Consider the following 18,945-nt stretch of genomic DNA (forward strand, 5'->3'; position numbering starts at 1 on the left):
GAAAGGGGAGGGGGAAAATCTCAAAGACTAATATTATAAAAGCAAAACAAAAAAATCAAGAGCTTGCCAGCATCTAATGGAGGGTTTGAAAAATTCCTTGAGATTTTAAAATAAACATCTTGAATGTTCTGATGAGATATGCATGCTTGGTTACATAAGGAAGTACAGAGTGTACCAAAACAGCATACCCCAAAAAAGCATAAGCTGTCAGAACAATAAGTACAGACATAGGGCATTTTACAACAGGCTATGCCGTACAGTTTTATTTACAGTACCTCTTATCAGTCAGGGAACAGTACACTGCCTGCCAATTTCAAAAGGCCAGTACTGTGTGTTCTTTCACTCAAGTAGATGTGTACTCCAGGCAGGGAATTTTTTTTTTAAACCAACAAAACAAAAATTGATACAGAGCCAGAATTCCTGTAATGTACACATGATCAGGCGGGGGAAGGGGGCAGAGAGGAGAAGAGAATGCAGTGATTGAGCATGTAAATAGTTCAAGGTTAATTTTAATATGTGAGTCACCAGGAAAAATGTCATCCAGCATCTGCGCTTATTATAACAGAGTTTAGAAAAAAATGGAGATGTTTATTAAAGAGCTCTGGAGATCCCATGCTTAAGAGCAATACATCAAAAACGTTCTGGTGTTACTTAAGAAAACACCTATAGAAACTATTAGTCCATTAAAATGTAAATATTGTTTGGGGTATTTTTAGTAAGGGGTTTGCATTGCCTACAGTATTATCTCTCTCTCTTCAGATGATCTACCCAACAGGACGGAACTTAGCATGCTGTTACGGGTCAGCTGTGATGGAGAACATGCTTTGTAAGTGGCACAGATTCTCAGAGGCTTACATTTATATTTGTACAAGTACATTTATAGCCCCTGCCTAATAAAGGTCCATGCTGCAAAGGACTGGCATAAACATACAACAGAGCGGCTGCTTTTTCCATTCAGCAGGATTCTGCATAGTCACTGCTGTCCTCTAGACTGGCTGCAAACCTCAATACTCCTCATCCATCTCATTCAGCATTATTCTGTTACCCTGAATGTAGCAAACAGTGATAGTGCCTTCTCCACAGCCCCGAGACACTAACTGTACCTCCCAAAAAACAACCCACTGTGGTCACCACCGCTCACAAAGAACAAGAGATACGAGACAGCTTCTGCTGCCTTTTGGAGAAGGAGTGGTGGCAGTGGAGATAAATAATCCAAGCATAAATGTGGATGAAAATTAAGAACTGCTTCTTTTGAGTGATGCTTCCAAACTCAACAGTAAAGCGAAGCCTGCTTCAGCACTTGAACTCCATTATCTCATAAAACCTGAACACGAAAAACCCTTGTGCCTTAGGACTGCTGGCGTTAGGGTTAGGGAGTCTGGTAGCCAAGAAAGAGGCTGAGCACCAAGTACCACATAGTAAGGTATCAGCACATAAGCCTCCTTGTAACTGGCCAGCATCACTTTTTGGCCATGGAAGAATGAAACTTAGTAGCCAACAGAGGAAACCTGTGTGTCCATATACTGCCCCTACCTGTTATTCTCTTGGTCAAAATTAAGGAAGATTGTCATTTGGGAAGGGGTTACTTTAAACATCGAGAAAGTGAAGGCTAAGCGTGAATCCTTGACTAAACCAACTAGTGTCTGTATTGCATTAGTATCTAGACATCCACGTGAAGCATCTCAGCCCCACTGTGCAAGATACGTACAGAGGGAAAAGATGGTAGAAGGGAAGATGCCTCACAGAACGCTGAATATTTGTTTATTAGTAGCGCTTTGTGACAGTCAATAGTTTCCTTCAAATGTGCCGGTGGGTGGGTGGGTCTCTCTCTCTCTCTCTCTCTCACACACACACACACACACACACTTTTTTCAGGCAAAACCTCCCAACACTTTTCAGAACCTGTTGGTCTTACTTTGGGTTTGTACAGTGCCTGCCCAATGGACCTCTGCATCTTATTAGGCGCTACCAGAACAGACAGACTGAATAGCCTGGTTCAGAAGGTTTACAGGAGTAGGGTGACCAGATGTCCCAATTTTATAGGGACAGCCCCGATTTTTGGGTCTTCTTCTTATATAGGCTTCTATTACCACCCACCCCCATCCCGATTTTTCACACTTGCTGTCTGGTCACCCTATACAGGAGCAGCTCCCCGAAACTAGATCTCTGATAAGCTGTGACTCTTCTGACAAGGCTGCAAAAGGTAGTTATAAAAGGAAGCACTACAATTATTGTGGATGAGAGAGAAAAGAGTTCATTCTCACATGGCTAAGAAGATCAAACTGGAATTGCTGAACATGTTTGAAATGGAGCATATTAAAAATACTTGGCCAAGGAGTGCCAAGTTTTAAACTGCATTCTAGCACATCTGGGCAAACTCCAACGGGAACCTGGCAGCCAGGGATTTTCTAGCACCAGTTGAATGTGTTCAAACCCAGGCAGTTCCAGCAGCGCAGCAAGACCACACTAAAGCCATTCTAGCAGAAGTAGGCAAGGCAGCGAGGATTAGTAAGCCTGAGCCACAAACAATCAAAAGCTAGACTGGCAGCTTTTGATATTCTTAGGGTAACAAAGAAGGGGCACATAGGAAAAGCACAGGCTTAAGACAGAGCTGACATGGACTCACAGGTGACTTGCTTATTACAAACTGGCTTCTTCCAAGACATAGAATTCGAAGAGAAATTTAGAGGTTGGATTATCAAAAAAACAACCAAAATGTGTCCCAAACACAGTCATTTCTTAATATTCATGTAGAAAATGTCACTTTTCTTTGGGAACCAGGTCTAATGATTTGTCGACTAGCTACCAAATTACTGGGGAAATGTGGCAGACTGTCTCCCTACAAGTGAGAGAGCATTAGTCTACACTTAACTTTACTGGTATAGCTATACAAAAGAAAAGAGAAAAAAATCAAACACGATCCCCAGGTCTTTTGCTCTCTGGATGTTACCAAGGTGACACAAGAAGAACAAATCCAAGCTCCTTATCTCATCTGGGGTGCTGATCTGTAGAACGGTGGTGAGTTTCTGGCAGCTTTTCTTTCCGCCTCCTGGAATTGAGACCAAAAACTTCCAAAGGCCTCAGACCACTGTAACATGGCTTCAAGCCTTGAGGCAGTTTCCTTCTTCTACTTGCAAGAAGGTTTTATGCTCTTCCAGACTTTACTGGTTCTAGTTGGACAGGTTTACCTCCCAAGGGAGCTGCGCTCATGGGGACAGGCCCACTCTTGTAATGACACTGCATGGTGACTTTTTCAGTCTTATGGGGCCTCATAGGAAACCAGATCCCCAAACTAGTACCTAGAGTTTTCTGTTTGCTACACTCACTGTTGGTGCACGATGCTCCTGCAGATAGGAGAAAAGCTACAGAGACACACAACTTGTCCCTCTCCAATTACTGATTACCAGGCAGTCTGACCCTTTGCATTCCTCCTACAATATAAGCTTATTGATATCCTCCTCCATCTATAGCTCTCCATGCCCACACAACCACCAGGATGCAGGCAAATAGGCATATCAGTCTGGACTGGGATATTCACCGAATTCACACAAGTTCTGCGCAGAGCCAGCGGTAACACACCAATCTCACTGACTGTTCAGTTAATCTGTGCTAGAATTCTTCAAATAGGCTTTATCCAGTTTGATTTTGGACTCTCCACCTTGAGCTGAGATCTGGAAATTGCATGCATCAATGTGAAGAAATGATTATGAAAGACAAAATGCAAAAACAACCAACAAAACTGGTCTCTCGTAGATCTTCTAGATGATCTTGTGGGTTCCTGTGCAATACAACCGGATGCTACTCAGGCGTTCAACTCCTCCTTGCCTCTACAGCCAGTATCGATGGGATAGGTGCCTACGTAACCCACTTGCCTTCACAATGTAAACGGGCATTTGACAGTTTCCCAGCCTGTCTGCCCGACCCCAGTCCCTGTTCCTTTCCTTCCACAGGAGAGGTGGTTACCTTAGGGTATGTCTATATTACCCGCAGGATCGGTGGGCAGCGATCGATCCAGTGGGGGTTGATTTACCGTGTCCACTCTAGATGTGATAAATCAACCCCTGAGCGCTCTCCCGTTGACTCCGGTACTCCACCAGAGCGAGAGACAGGGGCGGAGTTGTTGGGGGAGCGTCAGAAGTCAACTCACCTCAGTGAGGACACTGCAGTGAGGAGATCTAAATACACTGACTTCAGCTACTTTATTCACACAGCTGAAGAGGAGTAACTTAGATTGATCCCCAGTGTAGACCAGGCCTTAGAGAGACTCACTAAAAGAGTTGGTTACAAGTACAGGGCCAGGCCCTTAGCTTGTGTGGCTCCACTGAATTCAACAGAGCTTTGCCAACAGAGCTGAGATCTGGCCATTGTACCTGCCAGAAGCTGCAGATAAAGATGAAAATGTCCTTGATGATTTTTGCTTAATAAACCAAAAGGCACCCAAGAATTTCACTCACTAAGCCCTCACTATTTTCATTTCATTTAAAAGAAAGAACAGAATCCTTCAGACTCCCCTGGGCATTTACACTGCAAGATGCAGAGACAATTGATCAACTACCAGCTGTCTGGTTCAACTCTGACTTTAGAATAAAGCAAGCAGCAAGCCTTATCATTTGACTACATCTTCTGTAAAATATCCCGAGTCTCGAAGAGGCAGCTTAAAGGTCCTGGTTAAGTGATACCACTAGGATAGCGCGACGTCTTCAGAAAACTTCAGCTGATCTGAAAACAGAGCTTTTCTATTTTTAGTCACTATCAACCTAATAATACTTCCCAACACTCATTCCGTTTAATTACTTTATTGAGGACAAGAAATAGGCTCTCCAGTTTTAACACTTCTGATGTTAGGAAGTAGTAAAATGTTCTAACTGGTTAAAAATGACACTCGTTGGCTTGCCTTTGGTGTTTCTGAAACCTTAATTGTGGCTCGGGCAGTGGATCTAAAGATCCTGGGCTGTTTCATAGCTTTGATTTCTACCCTCCCCCCCCTTTCACCATAATTGAGGTGTTGCATTACAAATATGGCAGTGGCATTTTCAGAGTAAAAATATATATTCTGAGAAGCTTGACTTACAAGACAGAATTTTTCCCCCATCGCGCTTAATGGCTGTGCTTAGCTTTTTCTATTGTGTTGTTTTGTTTAGCCAGGAGAACGGTCCGGGTGTGTAAGTGTTTACTGTATTATGTCCTGAACATTAAAATGACATTCAAATTGGGGCTTGAAAACAGAAGTGTTTGAGATGTAATAGAGGACCTGAAAATTGTGGGTATGGAAATGCACTATTGGTAACTGACTCTCATGCCTCTCTGCTACTTGGCAGCACAAAGCATCCAGAGATGTGTTTCCAACATACAACATGAAGATGAAACCGATTGTTCCTACCTCAAACACCGTGTTTTAAGCAATCTTTCACCCCCTCCCTGCTACTAGATTTAATTTAGAGTCATAAATGTTATCAAGACGACAGACCGAGCACATCTTTTCAAATAGGGTTTTATAAAAGGACCCTTTTGCCTTTAAATGCTGCGAGTCCACTCCTCCGCTTAGGTGTTCAGCTACCTTCATAAACCTGCCTTTCCTAGAAAGGCAGACAAGTAATGCCTCATTAACCTTCCAAACTAATTTTACAGTTTACTAAAACACTGTTTTCCTGCACCCATTTAACCATCCCTGACTGTGATAAACTTTTATGGGGATGGCAGAGAGGAGAAAGACAGAAGACAGGTGATGACTGGGGAAGAGATTAACAGACAACGACATGCTTCCGCATTAAAGGCTTGCAATTTTTATCCACAGGAACTGGATGACAGGCACAGCCTTAGAGAACAGTAGTGACAGGAGCAGCGTCTTTGTGTCAAAGGGCTACCAGAGGTCTTCCCGTCTACAGGAATCTCTCTGCAACAGGATTCTTTGATGCTCTGACAATTACAAGGCATATTCCACCCTGACTCGCAGGTGCATGAAGGGCATAAGCCACAGATGAATCTGACCAGGACTTTCCCTGCTAGTCTTGTGTTGAAGGAATGGAATTCTCTCCAGATTTCTCACCTTCCTGGTGTTACTTCAATTCAGCCCAGCCCCACAGCTCATCTCAGAGCCCAGGAAAAGCCCCTCTAATTCATCAAAAACTTCTGCCTGGTGGGAGAGAGATTTTCCAACAGGATTGCATGAAGTCTTGCTTATGGTACTCATTTAAGACCTTTGACCTGAAAACTGCAACTGCATATAGGTACCATCCTCACCCTATTCCACCAGGATCAGGTGGGACAACACCCAACGCAGGGCTCGCATGCAGCCACTAAGTGCTTTATTACTACCATATAAACAGGAAAAAAAAAAGTAAAGCTACCATACATGTTAACGGCACTCTAACAAGATCACCAAAGCAGTCCAGATTTCTTGGACTTCTGTTTCCTCTCAACGCATTGCATCCAGTATGCTTGTGAGATTCCAAAGTAGGCTTTACACCAGAGCTTTCCTTATTTGAACACTACCAAAACCACATTTTTTGGTTACAAGCCTGCCTCAAAAACATCAGGCCATCGTTCTTCACTGGTTCTCTTCACAGATGTGGGGTAAATTTTCAGTGAATTGCACAGGGTGTTTTCTAAGTCTTCTGACTCCCATTAAAAGTCAATAGAAAAAACCTACACAGCTACAGAAATAGGCTCCTGTGGTTTCTTAAGTAACAGCCACCAATGACCATCTGTAAGCAGAATGGGGAACCTCTTCTCTCTGACAGGGGAAAGCTGCAGTCTTGGCTGGGCTGCTTGGGAAATGACAGCTGTTAGACCCACTTCTGCCCTGAAGGCCCAGAAAACCCTCGACCCACTGTTTTCAACACTAAACTTGACTGCCACGTAGGTGTTCCATTTTAATCCTAAAGCGTGGCATATTACGTACCTGAGTTTGAGCAAGCATTTGGAGAGCGCATTCCTTCAAAACATTTAGCCCATTTACTTTAAAATAAAAGGAGGCAATAACACTTCTCTGGCATTGTGTCTAGTGCAAGGAGGTTGAAAGGAATCTGAATGACTACGTGAATACCGGATTCCCTTCCAGCTGTATTTCCACAACTCATCAGTGAGCGTTTCATGTATAATAAATATATTCCCAGCCCCTTCTAAAACACAAGAGATTAATATATAACTACCATTTTTTGAAATGCTGCACATGACAAGAACGTGGAGGGGAAATATAGATTTTTTTTTAAAAATTGCAAAGTAAATTTATGTGTTGTCGTCGCTTTACTACCTAATTAATTCAGTAATTTCAAAAACAATTGTATTTATGTTCCATTTACCACATCAAAAGTACAAAGAAAAAAAACCACTGATGCTAAAATAATACCTCAAGGCATCTATTTTTAATCAGTTAAAAAAAACTGGTTTCTATACAATCTTTCTTGGGCAGAACACCAACTCTAGGAGAGAGAAAACAGCCAAGCCCTCTGTGAGGGCCTTCCTGGCTGCTGAAAACAGAGCTTGTCAAAAAACACACACACACACACACACACACACACACACACACACACACACACACACACACACACACACACACACCACAAATCCATAATGGCCTGAGGCTCCTCTCCAATCTATTTTCTGCTCAGCTGGTTTTAAATGAAGTTATTATGAGTCATTAAAACACCCGCAAGCCTGTGGAAGTCAGCCAATTACAATTTTAAATTTAGCCTGTTCTCTACCCCAATCTCTTGTTTTCTTCTTTTGCCCACATAAAGCCGCTGTGGGATTTTTTATTATTATTTTTTCCCTTTTCCCCTATTTCACCCAAAGTGGAAGAGACAGTTATAAAAATGTCTTGTATTTTATGTCAAAAATACATCCCAGGGCCAAAAGAAGGAAAACAAGAATAGTTTCTGTGATCGGGAAATGCAAAAGGTTCTTTTGGGGGGTGGGGTGGGGGTTAGTATTAAAAAAAGGAATCAGTGAATATAAAAAAAAATTACAAAGCATAGGTTTTAAAAAGGTAAGGACAGACTTCTAAATTGAGCATGAATGTCAGGGTAAGTCACCAAATATGATGAGCTCATTTCGTTTTTAAATCTGGAAGGTAATGGTCTGTGCTGTGCTATTAGAGTAAAGGAATAATTTTCAGCTTTCTTGTAAACCTCATTGTACAATTGTCTGGGATATAAAAGCAGCCCCCACCCACCCCAAGTTGAGCTTGTTGAATACAGTTTCCTGCATAATCATAGTGGTTTATGCTGCTTAAAGCAGGTTTATAAACATCTACTGTTATCTTTGGGACAATCTGGCTGACTAGCACATGCATTTCAAATCAGCCTGAATGTTCTTATTTGCTCTCAGAAGGAGGAAAAAGATCATTGGGGAAGAAAAATAGCATCCAGGTTCAATGAGAGAGCACCACATCCATAAGGACATTTTGGCCATGTAGATTAAAAAACCCTGTGGCTTCTGACTCACACCCAGCCCACCCTCTATTCAAAATCTACACAGTCCTCTTTCTGTAAGAGATAGATTCCAAGACGCCCCACAAATAGCCTTGTACAGTGGTGGTGCTTTTGGTTCCGCACAATTAGATCTGTAGCAAGTTGTTATAGATATTTAGACAATTGTTAAAGCCTCCTGAATGGTTCGCATAAAGGGCATCTGGATAACCACCTTCACATGTTGTGAGGTTGACGGGGTGACCAGAGCACGTTTCCCGGACACTGCCAGTGCTCCCACATTACCCCAGCAATGGCACAGTGCACAACCTAAATTTCTGACAGCATCTCAAATTTAGGGGTGCATTTGACATTTTTATTCCACAGTCCATTTCATAATGCCCTAGCATGGACCAACTCCCTTGGCCAAAGGCCCGGCAACCTCCCCTACATGAAGCGAAGGCCCCTTGCAAGAGAAAACTCTTTGCACTTTTCTATCTCCCCAATTCCTATCCATCGATTGATTTTTCAATCCACAGACAACCAGGAACGCCTGTGAAAACCTAGTGTGGTCTAGGACTATGGGTAGAGAACCATCACCCAGGTTTTGTAGTTGTCTAAAGGACAAATGCTCAGAATCAGAAACTTTGGCATTCCCCAAGAGGGACCCTCTCAAGATGGCCTTTATGGTTTCTCCATTCTCAGCTTCCAGCATAGGGTTAAATATATAAACCCAGCAAAAATTTTGTCATTGGCTGCCATCCCCTTCCATGCTACTGAGATGCAACACATTGACTTGATTCTAATCTCCGCACTGATGAAGCAGTAACTCCTGATTTACACCAGCATGAGAGAAGAATCACTTATGTTCGCTCAATAAGACTTTGGGTGTTGTGGACTAGAGCTGGGGCTCCCTGAAGAAACATTCCTTTGGGAATTCCTGATTTCTGAGGGGCTGCCAACTCCCCTTTTCTTTTCCCCCTCACAAAGCTGAAAATTGATAGCTGGGTGGAGGAGAGATGGCACTTTCGGGGGACATATGGCTAAAAATCTTTTTCCAAATGGTTCCTGACACCTAGTCAGTAAATGGCAGCAAAACATATACAGCTATAATATCACATAGCCAGTGCATCTGAATAGACCCAGAACAATTTCAGCAGCTTTTTACACTTGCTGATTTTAGAAGAATTCTGACAAGATGTTCATCCACAAACTTAATTTGATTGAAGCGAGTTCTTCCCAAAACAGGAAAATTAGTTTTCTTTTTAATGCAATGTGTAAGTGGAGCTTTTAAGAGGTGACCCCTTTTGCCACAAATCATGTCAAACAAGAAGCATCACAAGTGCTAGGTCAAAGGAAAAAAACTATCAGCATTCCAAATCATATTTTAATAGGTCAAATTGGGATAGAGGAAGAGGGAAGAAGGGCATCTAAATGTTTGGGCTTGTTCCTTAAAACATTCAGGTCCATGAAGGATTCAGCATTCAGAGGCGGGCTGTGCAGGTGTGATGCAAGAATCTTGCCATCAGCCAGGGTGCAACTGAAACTAAGAAAGGCAAGGAGGTCAGGCTGCAAATTCTGTCCATCCAACTTTTCCCTTGTGCCTAGTTACTGAAGCATTTCTGTGCCACATCGCACCAGACTCTGAGTCACCTGCCTGCAAGCAGGGCAAAGGTCAGCACAGAGTGATGGATTGGCTGCTCCCAAGTTCCTGGGTTTTGGTTGGCTTGTGTTCTGCCCTGAATGCCATTTTAGAGATGTAGTCCTGGAGTTTAGCATGTCTGGGTGTCACCCACAACATGGCTTCTGCCTCCCAACGTCCCTACCCGTCATGGTCGGAGAGCAAGAAAAAACAAGTTAAGAGCTTTTGTAAAGTCTGGAGCATTCCACCATTTTGACCATTTGTTGTCGTGCCTCTAAAAAAGTGCTCCCGCCAGCCATTTAAAAGAAGTAAGCCCCACATGAAGGGGAAAGCTTAGAATTCAGAGAAAAGGAATACATGAGACGGAAAGGCATTTGACTAAGCACTAACCACGTCATATCATCAACTTCATTAGCCTGTTCCTCCCCCCATAGCAGCTTATGAATTTGTGGGACTATTTTGGGACTAAAAAATAATTTCGGTTTATCGAAAAATAGAGGTTATTACGCAATTTCCACTTTTCTCTCCACCCTTCAAGTAATGTTCTATCTGACAGCCTCCTCTCAGAAGGGAAAAATGACAAATCCAATCCAAAATTCAACAGCCTGTGTTCTGTTCAGAAAGCACACAGTGTACTGTACAGCCCATAAAACTCCAAACAGCCTCCAGACACTTCTGCAATCGTCCTCCATCAAAACACTTTGTCTTGCATACAAAAATAAGATACAGTGCTGAACAGAATACAAAATCAGCCCATTACAGTACAGGGAGGCTGCTACTTAGCAACAAGGGGGCTTTAAAGCTGTGATACTCTACAGGAAACAAAATCTGTCAAGCCTGTTGGGCAAATGATAAACATTAGCAGTATTAAAAAACACAAAAGCCATGTAAATGGATTGCACGCAACATGGGGAGGAATTTCATCTTGGGGTGAGGGGGAGGATGGTTTGATCATCAGCGTCACCCCAAATCTGGATGCCGAGTCCTGAGCATGTTTATGTCCTTTTCAGAGGGAGGGAGGGGAGATTACGGAATGTTTTCCAATACCCAGCCTACAGTGAACTTTCAGAACTTTCCCATCTCGCATGCATGATGAGAAACCGGAGAGAAAATGGGTTACAGTGTGATGATCACATATAATTTAGCAGTATTAATGTAGACAGATGTGCATAAGATTTATTTGCTACAGAGCACACTATGGTGTAATGGGTCTCGGCATTACACTCTATGCACAATGCTTAGCAGAACACCTTGAATAACAAAAAGCATCCAAAAGAGGGGGAGGAGTAGTGATGGCTGCAAATAAATGTATTTCGTCAGGTAAAGGGGAAAAATACCCTGGCTCTGGATCAGCAGCAGGGGCTAGGACTCCAGCCAAAACAGGAGCTAAAAAGCAAACCATATTCCTCCAGTCTCAGCTTAGACTCTTGAGGCAGAAAAGGAAGGCAGGGAGGGGTTGGTGGAAATTAAATGTATTTTTCATCAGTCAGTGTATAATTTATAAACAGCATTAAACAGTTTGTTTTCTTTTTTTCCTCTCTCCTGTGTATGAGGGTTGGACAGCATTCAAGCCTGCATTAATTTCTGCTTTGGGTACAGTGTGTTCTTGGATGCACATCTGCGAATGATCATAAACTCTCTGGAATGCTGGCAGAACATCCAGACCTGCCGGCAAGCCGATGACATCACTCTGGGAATAAATTTGGGATGCTAGCCAAAATTCAAAAAAGGAGGGGGGAAAAGGGTAGAGGGAGGCTGAACAATCTCCAAAGAATCTCAGCGCTGCCCTTTCTTCTTAACTTCGCATTGATGCGCACCCCGACTTCAGCAAACAATAACCTTTTTAAAAGCCAGCGGAGAGGGAGGCAGCTTAATTCCAAGATGAACTATCTGCTCCATCTCAGATACTTCTGTAGCTCAACACTTAATAAGGAGATAAGCGCGGAACATGAAGAGGAAGAAAAGTTTACATTTATTAGAGACAGGTAGCAAGTGAATTAACCACAGCTTTAGATCTTGGCTAGATAAAACCAGCCCACTAGGACACACAACGATCGTGGGACATGCTAGCAGAGAGGAGGAGGGCACAGGGGTTGATGATTGCACAACACAGCAGATGAAAGGAGATGGCTAGTGAACCTTGGGCATCTTTGCTCCACGCATTTTGCCACTGGTTGTGTTGCAGCAGTTCTGTTCCTTCATGCCAGGCCCCAGATTTCAGCTGTCAGGGTGCTCCTTTACTCTTGTCACATCAGCAGCTGAAGTCAGAAAGCCTGCATCACCTTACCTTCCTGTCATGCAGATTATACATCAGGAGGAAGGAAGGAAGAGGCAGCTTCTCGGCTTTGCAGAATCCTACGAGTGCTCAAGCAGTAGCAACCTGGGAGAAGCGGACCCCAAAATCTCATCCCAATTGTACACCACCCAGTTGCACATGCCAGGGACTGACTTCCCCTCATCCGCAAGAACTCTCTAACCCCCTGTAGGTCTCTAATGCCAATTCCACCCTTCCCCACACCATAGCCAGGTCAACTTTTCTTAATGGCTAAAACGCTGGACTCAGATTTTGGCTGCCCTTAAAAACAGGGTGCAAGGTAAAAATTACCCCCTCTCTCCCGGGGGGAAGAATCCCTGTGCTCTTTAAAGATGAGAGGCTATGGAATTTTAGTTCTGACTGTGACACTATGTGCCACAAATGGGATTTAGTTTAGTAGGGCCAGGCTGCGGGCAGACTTGTCTTCCCCTCATGGAAATCAACAGACATCTGAGGCTTGCTCAGAGGTGAACGTCGCCTGCAGCTTAGCAGTCACTTCTAGCCACATAGCCCCAGTCTGGCCATCTTTGTCTCCTCGTCACAACTGTGTCATTAGCAGCAATCTGGCTGGAAATGTGACTCTCCACTGCCCTGGGCCACGTCACAGACACCAACCTGCTAAGCAGCACAATGGAATTAAGTCAACAAACAACACGGCCATGCTTAGGGCATTATGTTAAGATTGAGAATCTGCCAGTGAGGGGTTACAAAAACTTGAACAAACACCTGAGCGTTCAAAACAATAATTAAAAACAAGGACTCACACCTTTGTGAGTGTTCCTTGGCGTTGCCTGTTTGTGACTGCAAAGTGAATTAGAAAGTGTGTGGTTTTTTTCTCTCACACACAACACACACTTTACAGTGAGTGCCCCCTGAAGCAATCCCTCATTTTAATACATTGTTAACTTTTTGAAACATTCCCCTTCTGAACTCACTAAGTCCATAACTGGTCTTTACATGGAGAAGTGTTTTGTTTGCAGGGGGAGAGGAGGGGGAAGGAAATAGGGGCTCTGTTTGTACTCTCCTCATCTCCAATTCTGGACTCGGGAAGGGGAACCATTCTCATATATACAAAAGTTACAAGCACCAATAGCTGAAGCTGGAAGTATGGAATTTGCCCTGGCCATCCTTCTCTGTAACAACTAGGCCTTGGTGTGGTTTGAAGAAAAAACTGAAGTCTACACTGAAGCCCAATGTTGGCGACTTGCTAACTGTAACGTGAGCATTCAGAGGTGTTTTGGATCAAGGCTATACACATTCACTTAAAAAGAGAGACGCATGTATGCGCAGCTAGCATTTGTTGGTTCAGAGAACTCAAACTCTGCTCATTAAGTCAATGGAGCACGTAAACTGTATATTACAAATAGTTTGAGATTTTTCCTTTCCCGCTTCCTGCCCTCTTTTTCTTTTCCTGGGAGGAAAAGGATTTAAACTTTAACATTTCTTAAGACCCACCTCTTATTAAGAGAGCAACCTTAACTCAACCCCATGAAACACATGTAAGGCTTTTCACTACTTTGCCCTTCATTAAATGTAAACTTAAATAAACTACATTTCTACCAGAACACCCTTAACACAGTATTAACAATAGAGTTTGCCTTGCAGTTTTGTAACGATCATAATTATGTTATACATACGTGCAATACTCATGCACGCACTATTCCATGAGAAACACACCTCTAAATGGAGGGTGGCACTTTCCCAGACCATGTCCCCACTCGCTCGCTCTCTCTCTGCTTTTCACAATGTCACAACAACCCCCATACATGTAAGCATTGTAGTGCTATTTGCCTGTATTGCCACGTTCTGCAATACACCAGTAGCATGCTATGGCCTATATGAGTGGATAGGAATATATTAGCCAAAGTCCCAAAGAGCTCTCAGGTCAGAAGAAAACCATATGCAAAGGGAGGAGGGACAGGGACAAAACTAGCATTAAAAAACAGAACGATATCAAGCCATCCCCTGCACCCATTCTTGGCCACTAGTAGCAGGTGTCATAGCAGAGGTGGGTTTTGATACGGCAAGGCCAATGGCTTTTAGACCAGTTCTGGGATCCTCTAGACTTAATTGCACAGCACAGGGGCTAGAATTCCTCCCGGTGTTTCATAGATAGAGCCATAACTAAGTCCAAGCACTTTTTAAAATTTATTTTTAGGAAGGCATTCCATGAGCCTATTAATAAGAGTAGGAAAATGGAATATATGACCAGACCTCAGAAACAAGACTGCGGCAAAAGACTAAAGAAAATGGATAGCTGGATTGAAAAGAAAGAAAAAGGTGATGACGTTAGACACAGCAGCCTTCATTTCTAATTCAAGTGTTTTCTTCTCCTTATATAAAAGTGACGACATGGGTCAAACATGTTCAAAACTGCCAACTCCAAATGTTCAAAAATCATGTGCTTTGCTTAAAAATCATGAGAAAAACCAACAACAACAACAGTTGGGTTCTGTTTGCCTTCTGGCGTTGGAATATTTAGGGATCACAGTTTCCAGCTTTTCTCCACAACTATGAGGGCTAGAAAACTTAAAAATAAACAAAGCCGAGCTTGTCAAGCAATCTAATTTCAGCAGCTGGAGCTTTAAGAAAGACCATCAAATATTGCGGGGCTTGCGAAAACATCGGGAGAGGTGGCAACAATGCAAATTCACCCCCTGGCTCTTTTCCTCGCTAAATAAAACGGGTAGAAACTGAACCGAGCGCCAGAGAGTGAAGGCCAGATGCTGGAGCTATGTCTATTTATACCAGCTGAGGATCTGGTCCCCGTCTCTCAGCTTCCCAGAGAAATCTAGAAGTGGGAGAAAGAGAGGAAAAACTTTCTAACTAACCTCCCAAAGCTGCCTCAGGGCATTTCTCCTTTCCCATTGACTGGAAACCCCCCACAAAAAGATTTCCCCCAGCACATCACCGAAACGAACAGTGGGTTATGTGAAATAACACGCAGTTCAATGCATGTTGTCTAAAATAAGCACCAATTTAGTGCTCATCCCTCCCCAAGCCCCTCTCGCCATTACAGTGCAATATGACCTCAATAGGAGTCACAGAACCGGGAAGGGCCAGAACAATCTCGTTAGTTAATTCATTAAGTTTATTGTTTGTTAATTAAACTTCTCTTTATCATCAGGTATCCCTCAAACATTCAAACTGAAATGAAAAAGCTTCAATTAAACTGAACATTTACTACCGCCATAATCTAAGGCCTTTTGAGGAGCAGGGGGACCCCAAGTTGTAAGGGTCTCCTACAGGGCAAACTTATAATTAAACAAATTGTCAGTTTGGACAGTGAAAATTGATTTAGGAGATTAATTTTAGTCTGCTAGTCACTGAAAATATGAACTCATGTTGTGGATCCAATGCAACCTCATTTCATGGGGGTCGGGGTGGGGGGAAAAAAGGAAAATAAGAGGCGCAAAGGTCTCATGTTTTAATAAATAACAGCGCTGGAATTTAATGCGGCTGTTTTCGAGCGTTCAAACCGCTCCCTCTGCCTCCCTCCCCACTCCGATTTCACCCAACCCCAGACAGATTAGAAAAAAAATTAATCTTGTATGATGACAAACTTGGCTCAACGTTCACTGTACATACTGTACCCACAAGGCTGGCAGTCAGCCAGCGACTGGCAGGAGGCCAAAACGACAACAACAAACACAGGCAGCGCAAGCCAAAAAACGGGGGGGAGGGAGGAGGAGAAGGAGGGGGAAGGGAACACACAGCTGAGACACTAAGTGCAGTCCATGTGGCCTGCCACAATGCCAGGCATTAACCAGGGCCTCAGAGGTGGCAAGCGACGCACCCTCCCCGGACACTGTATATTCATCACCAGGCAGCTGGCAACATTGCCTAGAGCACTGCAAGTGCGACCGGGATTCGCTCCGTTGGCTTCAGGGAATCTACACCGATTGTAACGCTGGTCAGAATCCGGCCCAATTAAAATGGCATCAAGTCAGAGGATCCAATCCTGCAAATACTTACTGCTGGGGGCAAGTTGCCAACTCCTGAGAATAAGGACCATGCTGAGTTAAGTGAGTGCAGGATCAGGCCTTAAAGGCAGAAATAAAATGGGGCCATTTTCTTTTCATTGATTTATATGTAGTATTTTTTAGAACAAAATTGATAACCAGACGCTCTTTATAAAGCCAGTCACAGCTGACTCTCCGATATAAATGAAGGAACATTAACTAGCCTCGGTACAGGAAACATAAGAAAGAAGCAGCACTAGAGTTATTGCTGTTGGATTTTTTAAGAGGTGGGGTGTCAAGGAAATACAACTAAACAGCAGCTGGATTCATGTCCATTTGGAATGCTCAACTCCTGCATGTGGGAGGATCCAGGCCTGGCAGAGAGCCTAATACATTGACTACTATCACCATCACGCACCAGAGTCAGCCTTGGGTGACAAGAGAGGTTGGAGCAGAGGAACAGTGAATAGATCTTCGCTCGGTCTCTACAGCGCTTAGCACATTACTGCAATACCATTCAATATTTGTGCCAGATTACTGTGCAGGGGGGTTCTGTGGTGCATTGGTATTCCAGAGACCATTCATGCACTTGACACCGAGTGTTGAGGAGAGGCCCATATGTAAAAGGGGCAGAGGTGCTAGAGGAAGGGAGAAAGGTGAATTGCCAGAGATCTAGGAAGAAACCTGCTCAGCAGCTGCATGATTCCTGGCTCCAGTCTCTGTCATCCATCTCCCAACAGCACCACACCCTCAATCCATGCCCTTCTCGGGGGAGGTACTAAGCTGCACCCAACACCTCCCCACAGGACAGCTGGAAGTTCAGCTAACTTAGGACCAGGCTCTCAAAGCTGGGACTCAGAGGTGTGAGCTCTTACTGGGTCAGGAGAATTTCTTTCAGAGACTAGAACAGTCCCAAACAACCCTCCAGACTTGGGTGGCTTGGATACAATGGAACAGGATCATCCCTTATTTTCACAATGGGAAAATCCAGCCCTCCTCAACCAACCATTCTCACCATGTGCACAGTGAATCCTCTTGTGGAGTCTAGCTGCCCAACCTTCATCAACATAGAGCAATGGGGAAAGCCAAGAGCAACACAGCTTAGCTCTGTGCAAACCTCTACATGACCAGACCTGCTAGAGTACCTCACACAGGACTTGCTTCCCCTATTCCAGCCACACACCTCCCCCTTAAGCAATGGCTGCCAATTATGCCATGTTGCTGGGTAGTTCTGTGCTATGGAGAAAAGACGCTTGGAGACGATTCTGAGATCCTCTCAAACTCAGTTCACTGGTGACTTATGCCAGCTTTGAAATCATGCCCAAGCGCTTGCTGTCTTACTCCTCATGTGCCATGCAGCCCTCTTCCCTCTCAGAGTCTGATTTCTCATAAATCAAGATTAAAAGAAATATATCGGTCAATACCCAGGACCAAGCACACACTGCAGAAAAAAACCCTGAGGAATAAGAGAGAGACATTGCGTGCTCATCCTCCACAGAAAACAATTTGTGAAGCATTTGAAAAAACTGATTGTATTTACTGTGCACCATCTCTTTATTGGTGGCTTATCCCAATTATGTTTGCATGTCTATGGTCAGATGATTGTGTTTTTTCTAGGCCTGTCAGGACCTCTAGAGTCCATGTGCTGCTGGTGTATATTAGGGGAGATTCAGTGAGCCATGATCAACCATCCAGGGATCAACTACTAGGAGATATGTGTGCGCTTCAGTGCCCACGAATGGCAGAAGCAGCTCTCAGTGCCTAACAAACAAGGACGGCGGCAGCACTTCCATGAGATGCAGGAACATGAGTTAGAGAATTATCCCTGTATCTGGTCTCTCATACTTGTTACCATTCACTATTAAAGCACTGGCAGGGATACCACCACTTAGCATTTTATGGAGGTAGGTGAGCCAGTGTTAATTATCGCCATTTTACAGGTGGGGAAACTGACCATTTCTTCTGTGTTTGTACAGTGCCTAGCACAATGAGGGCCTGGTCAATGACTAGGGCTCCTACTCTCTAAGATAAAACAAACCAACAGAAGGTGCAGTGACTTGCCAAGGCCACATAGGGAGGAAATAGCAGAGGAAGGATTAGAACTCACAGCCTTCTGATTCCCCACCCAATGCTTATTCCTACAGACCATATGGCAGAAAGTTCTACAATGATGCTAGCATCCTTCCAAAATTACTCCAAATGTGCAGCTTTGTAAACTCATGTGGACCCTAAGGGTGTGTCCACACTGCAAAAAAAAAAACCCAGAGCAGCATCTCAGAGCCCAGGTCAGCTGACTCAGGCTTGCATCACATGACTAAAAATCGCAAATATAGATGTTCACACTCTGGCGAAGACCCTCTCCCTCATTGGGTTTCAGAGCCCAGGCTCCAGCCTGAGCAACAATGTCTACACTGCTATTTTTAGCTCCCTATCACAAGCCCTGTGAGCTTGAGTCAGTTGACGCAGGCTCAGACTCACCGCTGCAGGGATGGGGTTTTTTGGTAGTGTTTCAGTTATGTCTAACCTGCACACTAAGCCTAGGTCTGGCTGGTGGACTCGGCGTTTCCAAGCCTGCACTTGCGCGTCTGTAAACTTGGCTTTACGATTGCTGGAGCCAGG

General features: G+C 43.9%; 1 protein-coding gene across 4 annotated transcripts in view; it reads right to left on the reverse strand.

Annotated features, from left to right (window-relative positions):
- ZBTB16 (zinc finger and BTB domain containing 16) overlaps window positions 1-18,945 on the reverse strand; it is a 167,929-nt gene that overhangs the window by 65,606 nt on the left and 83,378 nt on the right. The gene's annotated exons all lie outside the window — the stretch shown is intronic.

Source organism: Gopherus flavomarginatus, chromosome 13 (assembly GCF_025201925.1).
Source record: "Gopherus flavomarginatus isolate rGopFla2 chromosome 13, rGopFla2.mat.asm, whole genome shotgun sequence".
NCBI classification, from domain to species: Eukaryota; Metazoa; Chordata; order Testudines; family Testudinidae; genus Gopherus; species Gopherus flavomarginatus.